Source organism: Tachypleus tridentatus, chromosome 6 (genome assembly GCF_004210375.1).
Source record: "Tachypleus tridentatus isolate NWPU-2018 chromosome 6, ASM421037v1, whole genome shotgun sequence".
Lineage (NCBI taxonomy): Eukaryota > Metazoa > Arthropoda > Merostomata > Xiphosura > Limulidae > Tachypleus > Tachypleus tridentatus.
Window position 1 is genome coordinate 73,568,582 of NC_134830.1, and position 16,111 is coordinate 73,584,692.

Here is a 16,111-nt window from a genome sequence, read left to right on the forward strand (position 1 = left end):
ATATTCGCAAGTTGGATATTTTAGCTGTGTGGTGTTTTACCCTTGGGATATTATTTCGCTTCAGCGTATATTATGTAAAAAAGACAATCTGAGAAAACGTTTAACATGAAAATAAAAACTATAAAACGCATTTCTACATATACATTAAACTGAAACTAACATAGATGTTAAAACTATATTAAACACGTTACAAGGGTGAAACAGGAATAACAAACCAATAAGTATAATACGTAGATAATAAATATTACAATTAGAACTTCATTGAATTTAGAACTTGGATATGAATACGACCTTCCTATGTCTATTGAAACTCTGCATTAGAAAAAACCCCAAAAAAACAAGTAAAGAACATTTTCGAAAAAAGGAAGTAAATGTACGGATGGCTAACATCAATCCTTTAAAACAATGCGAAGAAGATATTAGGGATAGTATTGCATTATCTCTACGTAATAACACAGGCAAAAATTAAGATATAGAAATATATATATATGAAATAACAATTGGGTTTAAATTTTTACTATTTTTTGTCTCTAGTATTCTAGTACACTGTGTGCTTGTATAATATGTCAGGAATTCATTTCTAGCTTATTTTCAATTTATATATTAGAAGAAAAGTCATCATCAGAATTACATCCTTTATCTGAAGGGAATACTTTTAAAGACTCAAGCACCTTGAACCTCAGGAAATTTCCTCGTTCATGAAAAACTCTATAAAGGAAAGAAAACACAAACTCGTGTCTTTTGAGATTTCTTTTAGCCGTTAGACTTTCTTTAGAAATTACTGATAGTTGCTTACTATAAAAATTGCTCCATTTGTTAATTTCCTTAACTCAGTTGTAACGTAAAAAAGGTAAATATTTAAATCACATATGTATTTTAATATCACTGTCTACGTATAATTAAAATGAACAAAATATATTAAACTAAATTTCAATCCAACCTTTGTTTAATCTGTTCTATAACTTATTTTAAAAATTCTCATCCAAACAATTCAAAGTTTCCAGTACAGTACACACAATAGTTTTCTATTATTGTGAAGTAACTTTATAGAGTGCTTGTAACTGCTTTTTTGTTATATTTTGACACAGTAGGAAATGTGAATAATGTCTCTAATTTGTCTCTGTCATAAATTTCTAAAACCGAGAGTTTAATCAAACTAATTAACTTAATCTAAGTTAGCTCTCAGTTTCGAATGGAAGGTTAACGTATTCGCTTGTTAAATTCTTCCTCGGTTCTTTTTTCTCTTCAGCTGGTTCGTTTCGTAAAATAAAAAAGTGCCTACTACACTAATGACTTCATTAAGATAGATTAGCTACCGTGATCAAACAAGCTTTGAATTTGCAGCTGAAACACATTCGAATTTTGACTTAAAATCAGCCCAATGCAATGTAAATAATTTATTTTGACCTCTGAATACTTCATTTATGATTTCCTATGACTATCTAATTGTAACTATATCAACATTTTAATGAATAACTTACCTCTCTCTAAACAAGATACGTGACACGTGCATTTTCATTGCTTATTTTCTGAGTAGCTGAATTTCCAGATTCGATTTAGTACACACAATGTTAATCTTACTTTATATACTATTACTGACCTATAACTACTCATAACAATTAAAATTTTCTGTTTTCCTAACTAGCTACGCGTAAATTTAGCAACTTTTAGCAAATAATGCTTTTATTATCTCTGCCAGCACATACATGAATGTTTCATAATTCTACCTTGGAAAGGATTTGCAGTAAACATAATTTAAAGCTCTTTGTGAAACACTTTGACAGTACAGAGTTGTATATGCAAATTTTAAAACAATATTAATAAAGAAAAGAAACAAATGGCTTTGGCTATTGAAAAAACATCATTGTGATTCATTGTTGAATAAAATACACACGACAAACAATTATTTATAAACGAAATTAAAATGAAAAAACTGTGAAATAATTTGTGTTTCATCAGCACATTATCGTGGAATAAATGGTGAAGGGAACAAAGATGAACTACACTGAAAACATATTTGTTCTCAAGAAACATAATCAACAATATATTTTCTCGTACCATTTTAAACAATTTCTCATATCATAATACGTACAGGCAAAAGTTACTAATTTTGATCATATTTCTCTCTCATTCCTACTACTGACAACAAGTCGCAATATTTACCAAAAATAAAGGAACTTTACAAATGCCCCATGATATCAAAAGGCTTTTCCAAAACGACAATAAAGAAAGTAACATCCAAATTACTTAATAAATCTCTTATTGAGAAAGGATACATTTACTTTAAAATAAAAATGAATTCATTTCACCCAAATACATCAAATGGCGCCAAACTCACTGCATCAATTTCTATATTATAGCAATTTGTGCAAGCTAATGAATGATATACGTTCTTGAAACCTGTTTTTGCTTATGCTCTATAAATTCACTAATAACATGCAATAAAAGTTATTCTTTCATTGAGCTTTAAAAAGTAGCAGGTTTCTCGCGAGTGAAGTTATGATGCAATTTCAGTACAGAAGTTGCCCAATCCGTATCATACCAAAGCAATTAATCAATCTTTTACACTTTCTCTTAACAAAGAAAACTTTCAAAATACTTCCATGAAAACCTTATGACTAGTAGAGTTGTCATGCAAATATTTTATTCAGTTTTAGAGTATGTATAGAGACAGATCGATATTAGCTGTCCTCTACTTTTATTGTAAATAATCTGATGCGTTCAGATGGTCAAAGCAAATGAATGCACTTTGGTATAGGAGGTGGTTGAACCTTTGCTTAATGACACTTTAAGACACTAACCAACATCATGTAATTTATAAGCTTCCTTTTGTTTGAGGGTTCCCCAAATAAATGAAACATCCAAATGTGTTTATTTTTAGCTTTACTCATGGCTCGTGAACAATCTGAAGCAAATTTGTGATTCACTTCTAAGTGTAAATAAAAACAGCTCAATAACCAAAGATCTACATTTTAAAACACAAGACAATAAATTGATGTAACAATTGCTGGTAAAACAATCATTCATTTCTAGTCCAAAGTGTAAAGCCACCGGACCAGAGTCACTATGATCAGTAACACCATTGATCCACCACTCCGTCAAGCTCGTATTTTTAGAAATTAGTTGGAAGAGACTGCAGAAATTTTGTAATTTTTCCTGGAAAATACAAACATTGAACATAAATCCGATTTCATTTTTCTAGGACAAGCTTAGATGTTACATTTGTTAACATAACCTTCTATCGTCATCTGTAAACAAAGTGCAGATCATCTTCGTTACAAAATTGCCTCCCATTAAACATTACATCTTCCATTGTTTTGTGAAAAGTTATGTCATGCTTTAATCGTGTTGCTTTGACACAACAATGTTATTTTGTGTTCAAATACATGAAATATTTCAAGTATATTCACCAATGTTGTGTCCTTATGATGTAAAGATTATTTTCTAAGAATTCCGCCAATAGTTATCTCCAATATGGACAAGTCAAGCGCATCACATTGAGTAGTGTGCCACACTACGGATTTTTTAGTCGGCTTTTACTGGCGCAAAGAAGCTAGGCCGTCTGACTCAACAACAGGTAAAAATCGTAAAAGTAAATTTGTTATAAAATGTAAAATTAATCGAGTTAAAAATTAAACATTGTCAAAAATCATCTGAGAGAGTTAAATAGAATTAAGAAGTCCAATAGCTTGAAAAATTTAAAAAGACAATTAAGTTAGATAAAGTCGCCATGATCGATAACACCGTCTAATGTAAGAGCTAAATCCTTAAAAAACCACGTGTCTAAAAGAGTGATGTCACTCAGAGTCGTAACGACTGTGTGACAGTAAAATTAGCGGATGAGTCCCAGAGAAAAGAAAATGATATGTTAAAAAATTGTGACCAATGCGTAGCCTATCGAGGAAATCTTCCTTCTTTTGATCCTTATGGAAACAAAACGTTCCGAAAATAACAGAAAGTTTCATCTAAAAAAAAACGTTGTTCACTTCAAGATGACTGCCAACAGGCGCAAAGCCAAGCCTTCAATGCAGAATTGTAGTTCATATACGTGATAGGCACGGTTGTGATGGCACCAGACCAAACGGACTTAACTGAGGTGTTAGCGAGCTCGTTTATGCAAATACTAACGTGGACATGTATCCAGAAAACTAAATACTTATAGAAGATAGTAAAAAATGGCCTAGCCGTTATTGAATATTGACAAGAATAGGGAGAGAACTGACGTGAAGCAATTTCAGGGCCAATAAAGAACTAAGAGAATCAGTAATACAATCAGTGTACTACATGGCTTCTACAGAAGAAAAGGAAGAGAAATGACATACAAATTAGCAGTGAACACACAAACTGTATAGAGGATTCTGTGAGCACAGCAAACCATAGTACAGCCTACAGACTTGAACTGATTTCTAACTAGCTGTGTGAACAGAAACAGAAAGATGGTTCGTAAGATATTTAGTAAAAAGTTTGGTTTGGTTTTAATTTCGCGCAAAGCTACACGAGGGTTATTTGCGCTAACCGTCCCTAATTAACCAGTGTAAGACTAGAAGGAAGGCAGCTAGTCATCACCACCCACCGCCAACTCTTGGATTACTCTTTTACCAACGAATAGTGGTGTTGGCTGCACGTTATAACGCCCTACGGCTGAAAGGGCGAATATGTTTGGTATGACGGGGATTCGAACACGCGACCCTCGAATTACGAGTCGAGTTCCTTAGCCACCCACCTGGTCATGTCGGGCCCCTTCTTTAGGTAAGTCAAGGAAAGGTCACATCTGGATATAGTAATAAACCATGATAACATGGGCTGATCAGTGTCGGCATCAATGCATCCAGTTCGTCTGAATACAAAAACAAAAAAAAAAGTAACTGCAAACCATCTCTTCTCAAAAAACATGACACACTGAGAAAGAAAGGCAGAAGGTGATAAAAATCAAAGCTTGACAGCGTGTCGTAGAGAAAGTTGCAAAAAGGTAAAGAGGAAATAATTGGGACTCAGTGTACAAACTCTGTACTTGAGAAGTGCAAAAAACCACCGTGCACAGCGAAAGCCTCAGATGATAAATAGGGGCCCAGTATCTTCAACGCCGAAATTCTGACAGAACCATAGACCAGAGACCCATGGTTCAGTTTGGATTGAATGAGGGTACGATAGATCCTAAGTCTAGAACATCAATTCACTTCCAAAGAGATGGAAGAGAAGACACGGGGAATTTAAGTGTCTTAGTACACTTGACATGTGGCTGCTTTATGTGAGGAACTAAAGCAAGCTTATGTTCAAAGATAAGCCCCAATAACCTCAGAGACCACTGGAAAAACAACATCACTGAGGCGGTACTCTGGATCAGGGTACTGATCTTGCTAGTGGAAAAACAACATGCAAACGGTTTGATGAAAAAAAGTTAAAACCAGACATAAGAGCTGCAAAGACAAGCAATTTTCTTGTTAAGAATATCAGCGATGATCTGTAAGTCAGCAATTTCGTAACCATTAGAGAGTAAGATCGAAAGGATATGGGAAGAATACTCCTATTGACCTTTTGAATCTTGTCCCATCGGAATTTAAAATGGGTGGTAAAAGAGATGCTAGTTGTAAACCTAATTCAAAATTTCTTTTGGCTTTGACGTCTGACCTGCTGAGCATAGGAACGGGCCCGCTGAAGTGTAATGCTGTTTAAAAGAGATAGATGCCTGCTAAATGGCAAGCTGGAAAGCACCATGGACGGAGATACCACGAGAAACGTGTTTAGATTTTAGGTATAGATCTAACAGCTGTTTTATAATGCAACTAATTAGTTACTGCTTCCATTTAGTCGATAATTAATAATAGATCAATGACAGCAGGATCAAGTCCAAGAGAAAAATGAAAGAAAGCTGTTCGGGCCAAACAAACTTCCACCATGGTAATCGGGTCAAGTGGCATCTATCACAGTCAATCTCCTTCAGAATGATAGGAAAATGATCACTGTTCCGTGGGCCATTGTCAACCGTCCGGGATAAAAGAGAAAAAAGGGGCAGTAAAAGAGTGACCAGGTGCATGAAAATAAGTATAAGAACATATGCTCTACAGAACGACCTCTCTTATTAATATCAGCACCAATACAGAGGGGATTGTGTCTATTAAAGTCTCCCAGAATTAAAAATGGAGATGACAACTGTTCAACAAGAAAATCAAGGTATTGTTGATAATAAATCTTTCACGAGACAGGTGGAGAAAACAGTCAGTGATGGTACGATCCATGAAAACACGAATGTTTATCATCTTTGAGAGTGTATTGAGTGGCACAAATAAGGTAGGCACGCGCTGGTCAACCAGCAGCGTCACCTCTCCTTGCACCCGCCCATCACACAATATGTCATCATATATATAACTGCCGAAAGATGACTGTATCAGCATGTGTAACAATTATACTCTTCAAAAAAAAAGAAACGCAAAAGGCAAAATATGAGACAAATTGTTAACAAGTTTATTCCGGGTAGTTCTGTATGACATGTGTGAAACTTTGCACATTCACTGCTGAACATCCAAAGTCTGCAAAGGCGAAGTCCACGCTCACTAGGTGAAGTTTAACGTCACTCAACGTCAATAATGAGTATGCCCCCGTGAGCATCAATACCTGCTTGGCATCTCCTGCCCATGGAAGCGATGAGATGACGAATCACATCCTGTGGAATGGCTGACCACTCAGCCTGCAAAGCTGCTGCAAGCTGAGGTAGAGTCTGCGGTTGAGTTTGTCGCCGTCGCATACGTCGGTCCAACTCGTCCCAAAGATGTTCGATGGGGTTTAAATCTGGTGATCTGGAGGGCCAGGGAAGAACGTTGATGTTGTGGTGTCTCAAGAAGACAGTGGTGAGTCGGGCTGTGTGAGGACGGGCGTTGTCATGTTGAAAAACGTCGTTGACGTTTACCATGATGGGTTGCACATGGGGCCTAAGAATCTCGTAGACGTATCGTTTAGCCGTAAGATTCCCTCGAATGTGCAAAAGGTCTCTTCTGAAATTGTAGGCGATGGCAGCCCACATCATGACGCTGCCACCACCAAATCTGTCAACATCCTGCACACAGTTTGCTGCAAAACGTTCACCTCGGCGACGGTAAGCACGGGTCCTTCCATCCTGCCTACGAAGCATAAAACGTGATTCATCGCTGAACCAAACATGTCTCCATCGTCGATGAGGCCATACCCGATGTGCCCAAGTCCACTGCAGCTGTGCTTGACGCTGTTGCTGGGTGAGGATGACGCCTCTGACTGGACGTCGAGGTCGAATTCCTGCATCTCGTAGACGGCTGCGTACGGTCTGATCGGAAATCCTACGCAGCCCCGGTATGGTTGAGACAGTAGACGTCGCATTGGTGGTCCTATCCCGAAGGTGACTTAACCGAATGTAGCGATCTTGTGCGGGCGTGGTCACACGAGGTCTGCCAGATCGTGGACGGTCACGAGTTGATCCATGTTGTTGGTGACGATTCCATAGCCTTGTGATGGTGCTTAGGTGGACATTCACAGCTATGGCAACATCTGCCTGCGAATCGAGATTCGCCTGCTTCCAAAGCGACCAATGGCGTTGTTGCGTTGTGCTTCAGTCAGTCTTGGCGTAACTGTATTGCGTTTCGGTGGCTTAACACTGAGCTATGGAAACCGAGAACCCGTCACTTTTATAGGGATTTTGCACATGTTGCACTTGCAGAACATGCAGATATCTCAAACAAATTTATTGGACACGCATGCGTTTTGGCGAAAAATCCGATGTTTTCCTCCGTTTTCAAAGTGCACAACTTTTATTGTCATTTTGGTCTGACAATCAGTGCCTTAACACGTGTAACCACACATACTCGTAGCTTGTAACGTTATTACATATATTTCTCTTTAAAATAACAAAAATATCCCTTTTGCGTTTCTTGTTTTGAAGAATATATTTCCTTATTCGAGATGTTAGTATTTTGTGTTTCAATATAAACAAAAGTATATTATATATCATCTGTATGTTGCATTCAAAATTACAGTTTTAAATACTCTCAAAATAAGAATGCATCTTATTCACTTCAAACTTGTGACATAAATGTCTCATTAGCATACCGTCTGTGAACTTATCAATAAAGATGTTTTTGTGATATCAGACAGTTATTCTCATTGAATAACCTTTTTCCATGAAGTCAGCACAGCTTATCAGTATGAGAAGTTAAATTTGAAGTTTGTTTGCAGTTATTAAATTCAGAAAAAAGACTAGTGTAAAGCTCTATTCCTCTCTGGTAGACTAAAATAGAGTTTGTTAGTGATGAAGTCCTCATTTACCAGCTGTTGTACCATAAAGATGTTCCATTTCATCTAAGGGCTTTAATGGACGTTAAATTTTAAGCTTGATAGTTCTAGTCAAGTTAACAACTTATCAATTGAGAACTCAGGAAATATACAGACATTATTTAACATAATTAGGGAAATTATGAAAAAAGAATATAAACGGTAATTACTTTTCAAGTGGCATAAGTTGGTAGTTTATATTGTGATTAGTTGTCATCCAACCAATTAGAAAATTACACGTTATTATGCATCCTATAAAAGAGTATACTATTTCCAGTAGTAGAAGTTGCAAAAGTTGAAATATGGCACTAACATTCTATAGCAGAATAATTAAAGTTCCAAAATTTTATGAATTCCAGGCAATGTTCTGTTCGAGATGGATAATGATCCAGTATGGATCTTGCTAGTAGTCTTGCTGTAACTATAGGCACGAATGTTGCTTAAAAAGTATAAGATGCCCAGTTATCATTAAATGGTCTTAATGGACGTGCAGCTGCCAAAACAATTATGGAAATTGACGACAAACCACAATCAGTGGAATTAGCAAAGCTTGGAACATGTGCTCTTTACAAATGAATCAATGTTTGAAGTCAACCTTCCAGAACTGATTTACACAAAATTGGTAGTATCGTTACTGAAGAAAATTATGACATTTTCTGATGTACATGTCATTTATTTGAGGACATGACTTGTTGAACATAGATTCATCCTCCACCAATTCATACATTTAGTTATGCCATGGAATGATACTTTGGTGATAAAGAAGTCAATAAAATGCTCAAAATCTGGCAAATGATCATAATTTCAACATATATTAGGCTTTATAGACTTCAAGATTGTTCCAATTTATCTAGATTCCAACTTAGTCCATGTCTAAAATTTCATATTTGTGTTCTACAACATTTCCCGACAGGTTTTTGTTAGTCTACAGTCTATACAAATTATTCTTAGGGAAATCAGTAAACCTGAGAATATCACATGTCAAAGAGATATATTTTATACCGTAGGGAAGTGATTTTATGGAAATATATCTTCATAATTTTCTTTTTTTCTTATAAAAAATACGACATAAATACCATAGTTTTTCCTTGATAGATTTTTAGGCAGAGTATTCGTGATGAAACTTTGTAGAATGGACGGCAACTGCTTGTTGTGAAGACACAAGTGTAGAGGACGACGTTTCGAAAGTCTTCCGCCTTTCGTTTTCAAGTCAAGTTTCACCATAGTTTTTATATTTTGCAACCAAAGCTCTTATATTCTTATTGTAAATTTTGGGTAAGGGGATAATTCTCACTAATAAGTAAAAATCAAGCTTATTTTTTGCTTATATGCTCGCTTCTTCGTGAAGTGAAAATTGTGAAATATTAAAAGAAAACATATTTAATGATATGAGCTTATTAGCTTTTAATATTCCAAGATTCAGTTATACAGTTATAACGGAAGCAGCCGTTGTTCTGTATGTAAAATAAATCTAATTCATGTGGCTTTTCTCTCATCTTTTCGGCACACGTGCCTTTTAAAGAAATTAATTCATTAAATCTCCTGGAAATTAAAAGAGACGAAATAGAGCCTGAACTATGAACAGTAAACGTTTATAATATCCAGTTTGAATTACGGTACTCGTATGATGAATCCTGTCTGGTTTTAAGACTGGGGCTACCAAGAAATGTTTCTTAATGTAACAGAACATTCTTTGTTTCAGGAACGAGAATAAACAAATAAGCTTGTCAAAGTTTTGCTTTTATTTCTGTTTCAATATTCCACGTGATATTACCCAAATTGGATATGTTTCGTTAATGAAACATTCAGAGTGAGATGCTGAAGTGCTCCCTCTGGTGTTTAATTATATATTTTACATGTTATGCTTTGTTGATGCTATCATGATATGTGAATATCACATTCAAAAAGTTTCTTACATGCATTAATACTGTCGTTAAAATTTTGCAGATGTTTTTATTTTGGTTTGTTTGCTTATGTTGTTGAATTTCGGACAAAACTATTCGAGGATTTGCTGCACTAACCGTCCCTAATTTTGAAGTAATAAACCAAAAGAAAGAAATCTAGTCAACCCCACTCATTGCCAACCTTTAGACTAATTTTTTATCAACGAATAGTAGAATTGACTGTAATATTATAATGTCCTCATGTCTGAAAGAGAGAGCGTGTTCAGAGAAGGGTTCGATTCTTATTCGAACGTTCTAATCACCAGGCTATATTAAGCGCATAATTTTAGTATTATTACCTATGGCGGAAGCCTCAACATAGTATTAGCTAAGGTGCTTCAAAATTTCTTGTTATCCTTTTTGGTATGATTTACATTATTTAATACAATTTATTAATATTATCAGAAAATAGTCCGAGAAAGCAATCTAAATTTTACTTTTTAGATAATGCATTGAGCTACGGTGTGTATCATATCCATATTTTTAGCGTTAGAAGCCTAGCGGTTTGGGACCAATAAGGGGGTCGTGAACTAATACAAATATATGTATAAGTTGTTCAAGAGTTGACGCTGGGTGGTGATAACTAGCTGCCGTCCTTCTAGTCTTACACTGCTAAATTAAGGACGGCTAGTGCAGATAGCCCTCCTGTAACTTTGCGCGAAATAAAAAAGAAACTAACAAACAATTAATATATCTTTCACTAAATAAATTTTATACAAATATGCTTTTTATTGATGTGTTACTTATTGGTAGAAATTAATTTACCAAAATTATACAGTTATGTGAAGATTAAAGGTTCGTGAAATTCAAAGAAATCAGGAAATGATATTTAGTTTTGCTTTATTTTTTTCTAAAATTTTGCAAAGAGTTATACAAAGAGTTTCATGTACGTTGTCTTCACTAAATTTTAACCGATAGGGCCCGGCATGGCCTAGCGCGTAAGGCGTGCGACTCGTAATCCGAGGGTCGCGGGTTCGCGCCCGCGTCGCGCTAAACATGCTCGCCCTCCCAGCCGTGGGAGTGTATAATGTGACGGTCAATCCCACTATTCGTTGGTAAAAGAGTAGCCCAAGAGTTGGCGGTGGGTGGTGATGACTAGCTGCCTTCCCTCTAGTCTTACACTGCAAAATTAGGGACGGCTAGCACAGATAGCCCTCGAGTAGCTTTGTGCGAAATTCCCAAAAAAACAAACAAACAATTAACCGATAGAGTTGAGGAAAAGCACTCAGCAAGCAGTATTTGTTGCTAATTTTAAGCGACTTTTGTCTGACTAAATTTTGGAATTTAATTGCCACTCTTATAATGCACGTATTACCGCAAAATGCATAGCGCGTTTTTGCGTAAGCAGACGCGAAACCGTGAACTGTAGTTTTCACAGAACGTGCACTTTAAGTACTAAGCCACACCCGGTACAAAATGTTAAAATATGCAACTACACTTAAGATAAGTATCTACAGGAAAAAATAAACGAAATGCCAGACTTTTAACGTAATTACTCAGACATGTACGTATATTGCTAAACTAGTCATACTATATAATGTATATATGTACAAAAATGTATGCTCTAATAACGCTTTGTGAGCATGCATTACAAAATCAATAATATAGTTTTTGATTGTATGTAAATGATAGCGTTTTATAACACCACGTGAATTAGGTTATAAATTACCATAACATATAAAACCTTGAAATACTGCTTAAAGTGCAATCAAATTAATTGCGAAATAGCTTACAGTTGTTTGAAACATTATATTATTTCAAGAAGTTAGGGATGATATTATTTAGTTACATCCTTCGACTTGCTAGAATTATATAAAAATGAAAGGAAAATAACATGATTATTTTCAAAGCGAGTTATTCTAGTTGAAAAACAGTGAAATTGGTTTATTAAAGAAATGTGCATTTCCTCTTGCTCCACTTTTCTTTAGTCGTTCTAGCTGTTTAAAGAAGCCCCTCAGAGCATTTTATTTATAATGAAAGTGTTTTTCTTCTCAAAACAAAGATTTTCTTGTCTCAGCTCTGATGAACGATTGTTCTGCGTTAGTTTAGGTAATGCAAAAGAATATATAGAGCAATATTTAAGTAAAAAACTATCTTTACCAGTCATTGCTGCGTTCTAGATGCATATATACCTTGCACTAAATAAGACTTAATAGTGTTTTTGTTGTGTTTTTTCCGTCTGTAATAACTAGATTAGCATCTGTCCTACTGCATGTTCACTGATTCTTAAGCATTTTTCTACGTGCCGCTTTAGAATTTGATGAGTTATATTCGAGCTTCATTGTTATTTGTACACTTACACCTACTGACACGAGTAAATGGTTTATACGAACATATGTGCAACACACATACACCTACACATAAACCATCCATTTTCTTCTTCTCTTGACAAAAGACTACCGAGAACCTTTACACAGTGAGGGTGGGTTCATGTGATGTTACCACATGTTATCATCTCTATTCATTATTTAAACAATAGCCTAACAAAATATTCTTCCTGGTTTATTTCCTAGCTCTCCAGGTGATGTTTCGAAACATCATATTTTAAATGGATGGTAAAAACGTTAACCATGTTTTTAAGTAACATGAAAAAAATATGGCTATAGTGTAATGAAATCTCAAATTTAAAAAAAAAAAGCTTAAAATCGCTTTAAGGAATTATGTGGTGAGTGTTCCAATTGATTTTTCTTTGATCAATACCAATAATTTATTTCAATTTTCGAAAAGTTTCTATAACACTATAAATTCAGTCTTTGCTATTATTGTTTTTAATTCAGGCAGCTATATAATGAATTCCGCGCATCATTATCACTGAAATTTCTAAGCTCCAGTAATAATCTGTATATATATATTGATATATATATATATTTACAAATATTGAAGCGCGGGGGAGGTGGTGTACATAACACGTTTAGTTCATTAGACGTTTAAGATTTCATATACAAGTCGGTTCGAATAGTTACCAATGCGTGTTATTTATATGATACTCAAGCTCTTGTCTGAAAGACCCGCCTTCATGACTGGTGTGAAATCTGAAAGACAAAATCTCAATAAATGAATCGACGTAGTAATTTGTTATTTTACCTTAAGGGCATGCTTCAGTATAACTCCTGTTTAATAGATAAAGACTTAGGCCATTAAACAATATCTATTACTTTTTACATGTGGCCTGGCATGGCCAAGCGCGTAAGGCGTGCGACTCGTAATCCGAGGGTCGCGGGTTCGCGCCTCCGTCGCGCTAAACATGCTCACCCTCCCAGCCGTGGGGGTGTATAATGTGACGGTCAATCCCACTATTCGTTGGTAAAAGAGTAGCCCTAGAGTTGGCGGTGGGTGGTGATGACTAGCTGCCTTCCCTCTAGTCTTACACTGCAAAATTAGGGACGGCTAGCACAGATAGCCCTCGAGTAGCTTTGTGCGAAATTCCCAAACAAAACTTTTTACATATATAATTATAGCACTCACACCAGAGCTTGATGGACAATACTTGAATACTTGAAACTGTGTGTATTTTTCACAGCTAAGTCCGTAACAGCAAAAGGCTTCGTTTAAAGTGGGCTTACTCAAGCTGTTGAAACAGAAAGAAGGCGGGAAAAAAGCCCAAAATAAATAATGTCTAAAGCGGAAGTCTACATTATATGAGGGTCAATAGGTATTTCTCAAAACCTCATTGGACGTGAGGTTAGTAGAGATATATGATGAAACCAAGTTTAATTACAATTGTATTACTTGAGAACAACCTCAAGTATTTTTTAATAAGACTTGTCTTCATTGATGGAACGATATTTATATAATTTGGATTATTATTCATCTTTAGGACTCCAGCTGTTTCAAGTCATATTCATGCTGAAATTTCCTTTCTTAATTGGTTGAAAAACCAATGAAGCAGTCGTTTGTTAATTACTTCAGGTGCATGCTGCATTAACCTTTTTATACAACTAAAACATCTGTAGACGACACCGTTTCTTAAATTTGATGATTGTTTGAAAATCAAAATTTTATAAAACTTGTTAAGAAGATCATGTCATAAATATATATAACATTTATTAAATGAAAAATTAATAAACCTGAAAGAATCTCCAGTGTACTTACATTTCTTTCAGGTTAGAATATAAAAGGTTTGTTGACAAGATGAAAGCTGAACACATAAATATACCAGAACCTGAGTGCAAAAAAAAAAAAATTAACAATGTAACATTTTAAAACTAAGTAACAAAAGTGGTTAGATAAGTAAGTTATACTATTTTTATTGTAATATTACTTTCACTAAGAGCATTTTAAAGAATGTTTAGTATATCCAGTTTTACTACATTTTAATAATTATGATTTTTTTTGCATTGTTAGCATAGTATATGAAATTAGGGCTACTCTAAATATTTTCAAGTACAGCAAACTTCATGAGATATTGTTAGATTTACAACCGCAAATATCGTTAACAGCGAGGATAAAGAAGTGATGAAACAGTATTCTTTATAAGTAAGAATGTAAGAGCAGGATATTTAATTAGTTATGCATATTAACGGGTTTATTTTTATCTAAATGCAATTTTTGCTCTATTAAAAATTAATATAAATTATCAAAAATAAATTTAAAACTCTTATTAAACTAATCAATGTATTGATTAAGCTTTGTTATTTGATATTGTTTGCTCGTTATAAAACTCAAAATTCAAAAAGTACTTTCAAATAAGTTAAATAATTTTTTATCGAGTGAAATATTTCTGATTTTCAAAGCTGAGCTTCTGTTGTGAAGCACGAATCGCAGATAAAGTAAATTAAATCAATTTCAAAACACTATTTGGTTTTGCTTGATATATATAATTCAAAACTGTAGCCATAACATAATAGTGTAAAATATTTGTCAGGTAGTTTTATTTATCTTCATGTACACTCTAGCAGTTGCAATAATAAAAATTATCACAAAAGCCTGAGTGGGAGTTAATAATTTTGAAAGTAAATGTTACATCGGTTACTTGCGTTAATACAGTTTTTTTTTCTTAACTTGAATTTCAAGTGTTTTTGTTGCGTCAGTTTTTATTTTCATCGCTCTGTATGATGCAGTGCCAACACAAAAGTTATTGTATTCATTCCTGATACAATTACAGTAATTTAATCTTGTGAAATTGCTTTCTTTTCGACTCGAATAATTCTGTACATAATACATTGATCGTAATTTTGAAACTTTTAGCAACTACACTCTAACTTTTATCGTACTTTTAAAGCCTTCTTGATAAAGACCATTGTCCAACAACGTTCTCTTGTTAAAACGAGTGATCTCCAATATAATCGTTAGCAGCCTACTTATTCTTGGGCCTACCTAAATCTGCCTTCCAGTCACCCACACCGCTCGGTCAGCAGCATTCGTCTTGCAACGTCTCGAGTACAGTACGTGAAATGTTACTTAGGGTATAAAGCGGTTTATGTCAGCGGTTTTAGCGTCTCATTTTTGTTTCTATGCTTCATACTCAGCCTGCAGGCAGTTCTGAAGTACTTGGCGCCTTTTATCCAGAAGCGAGAGTGGTCTTATATGTGGATTGTTATGTTCGTTGTATAAAGCTCGATATGTAACCAAATCTGGATGTTATGTTCGTCAGCAACTTTACTCAATGATTTTCTTTTACTGTTGTCTGCGTGTTAGTAATTATGCCAATGTGTAAAACTATAAAGACATAAAGAGCAAACGTGAAATTTCGGATAATACATATATTTTGAGATCTGGAAATTCCAATCGCATAAATTACTAAACTAAAGGTAAGTTATTAAAGTATTAGATAAAATAATAAGTTGTGTTTCATGTATGATAACTCACTCTTAGTTTCAACCAGTTGTAAGCATCTTTCTCAAAACAGTGGTTCAGTGTAACATTATTGTGCT

At 34.8% G+C, this 16,111-nt stretch overlaps 1 protein-coding gene and 1 long non-coding RNA gene across 14 annotated transcripts in view; one reads left to right on the top strand and one right to left on the bottom strand.

Moving 5' to 3' along the window:
* Nucleotides 1-15,692, bottom strand: part of LOC143252804 (substance-K receptor-like) — a 253,291-nt gene extending 237,599 nt beyond the window's left edge. For both annotated transcript variants that reach the window (XM_076505522.1, XM_076505523.1), the window contains exons 1-2: nucleotides 15,555-15,692; nucleotides 14,331-14,400 (exon numbers count right to left, since the gene is read on the bottom strand). The gene's annotated coding sequence lies outside the window, so the exon portion shown is untranslated. The remainder of the gene's footprint in view (nucleotides 1-14,330; nucleotides 14,401-15,554) is intronic.
* Nucleotides 15,337-16,111, top strand: part of LOC143252805 (uncharacterized) — a 169,686-nt gene continuing 168,911 nt past the window's right edge. For 3 of the 12 annotated variants that reach the window (XR_013029152.1, XR_013029156.1, XR_013029158.1), the window contains exon 1: nucleotides 15,349-15,988. This is a non-coding gene — a long non-coding RNA (uncharacterized LOC143252805). Of the gene's footprint in view, nucleotides 15,989-16,111 lie in introns of all 12 variants that reach the window. The other 9 variants (XR_013029147.1, XR_013029149.1, XR_013029150.1 and 6 more) reach the window with 6 other exon arrangements.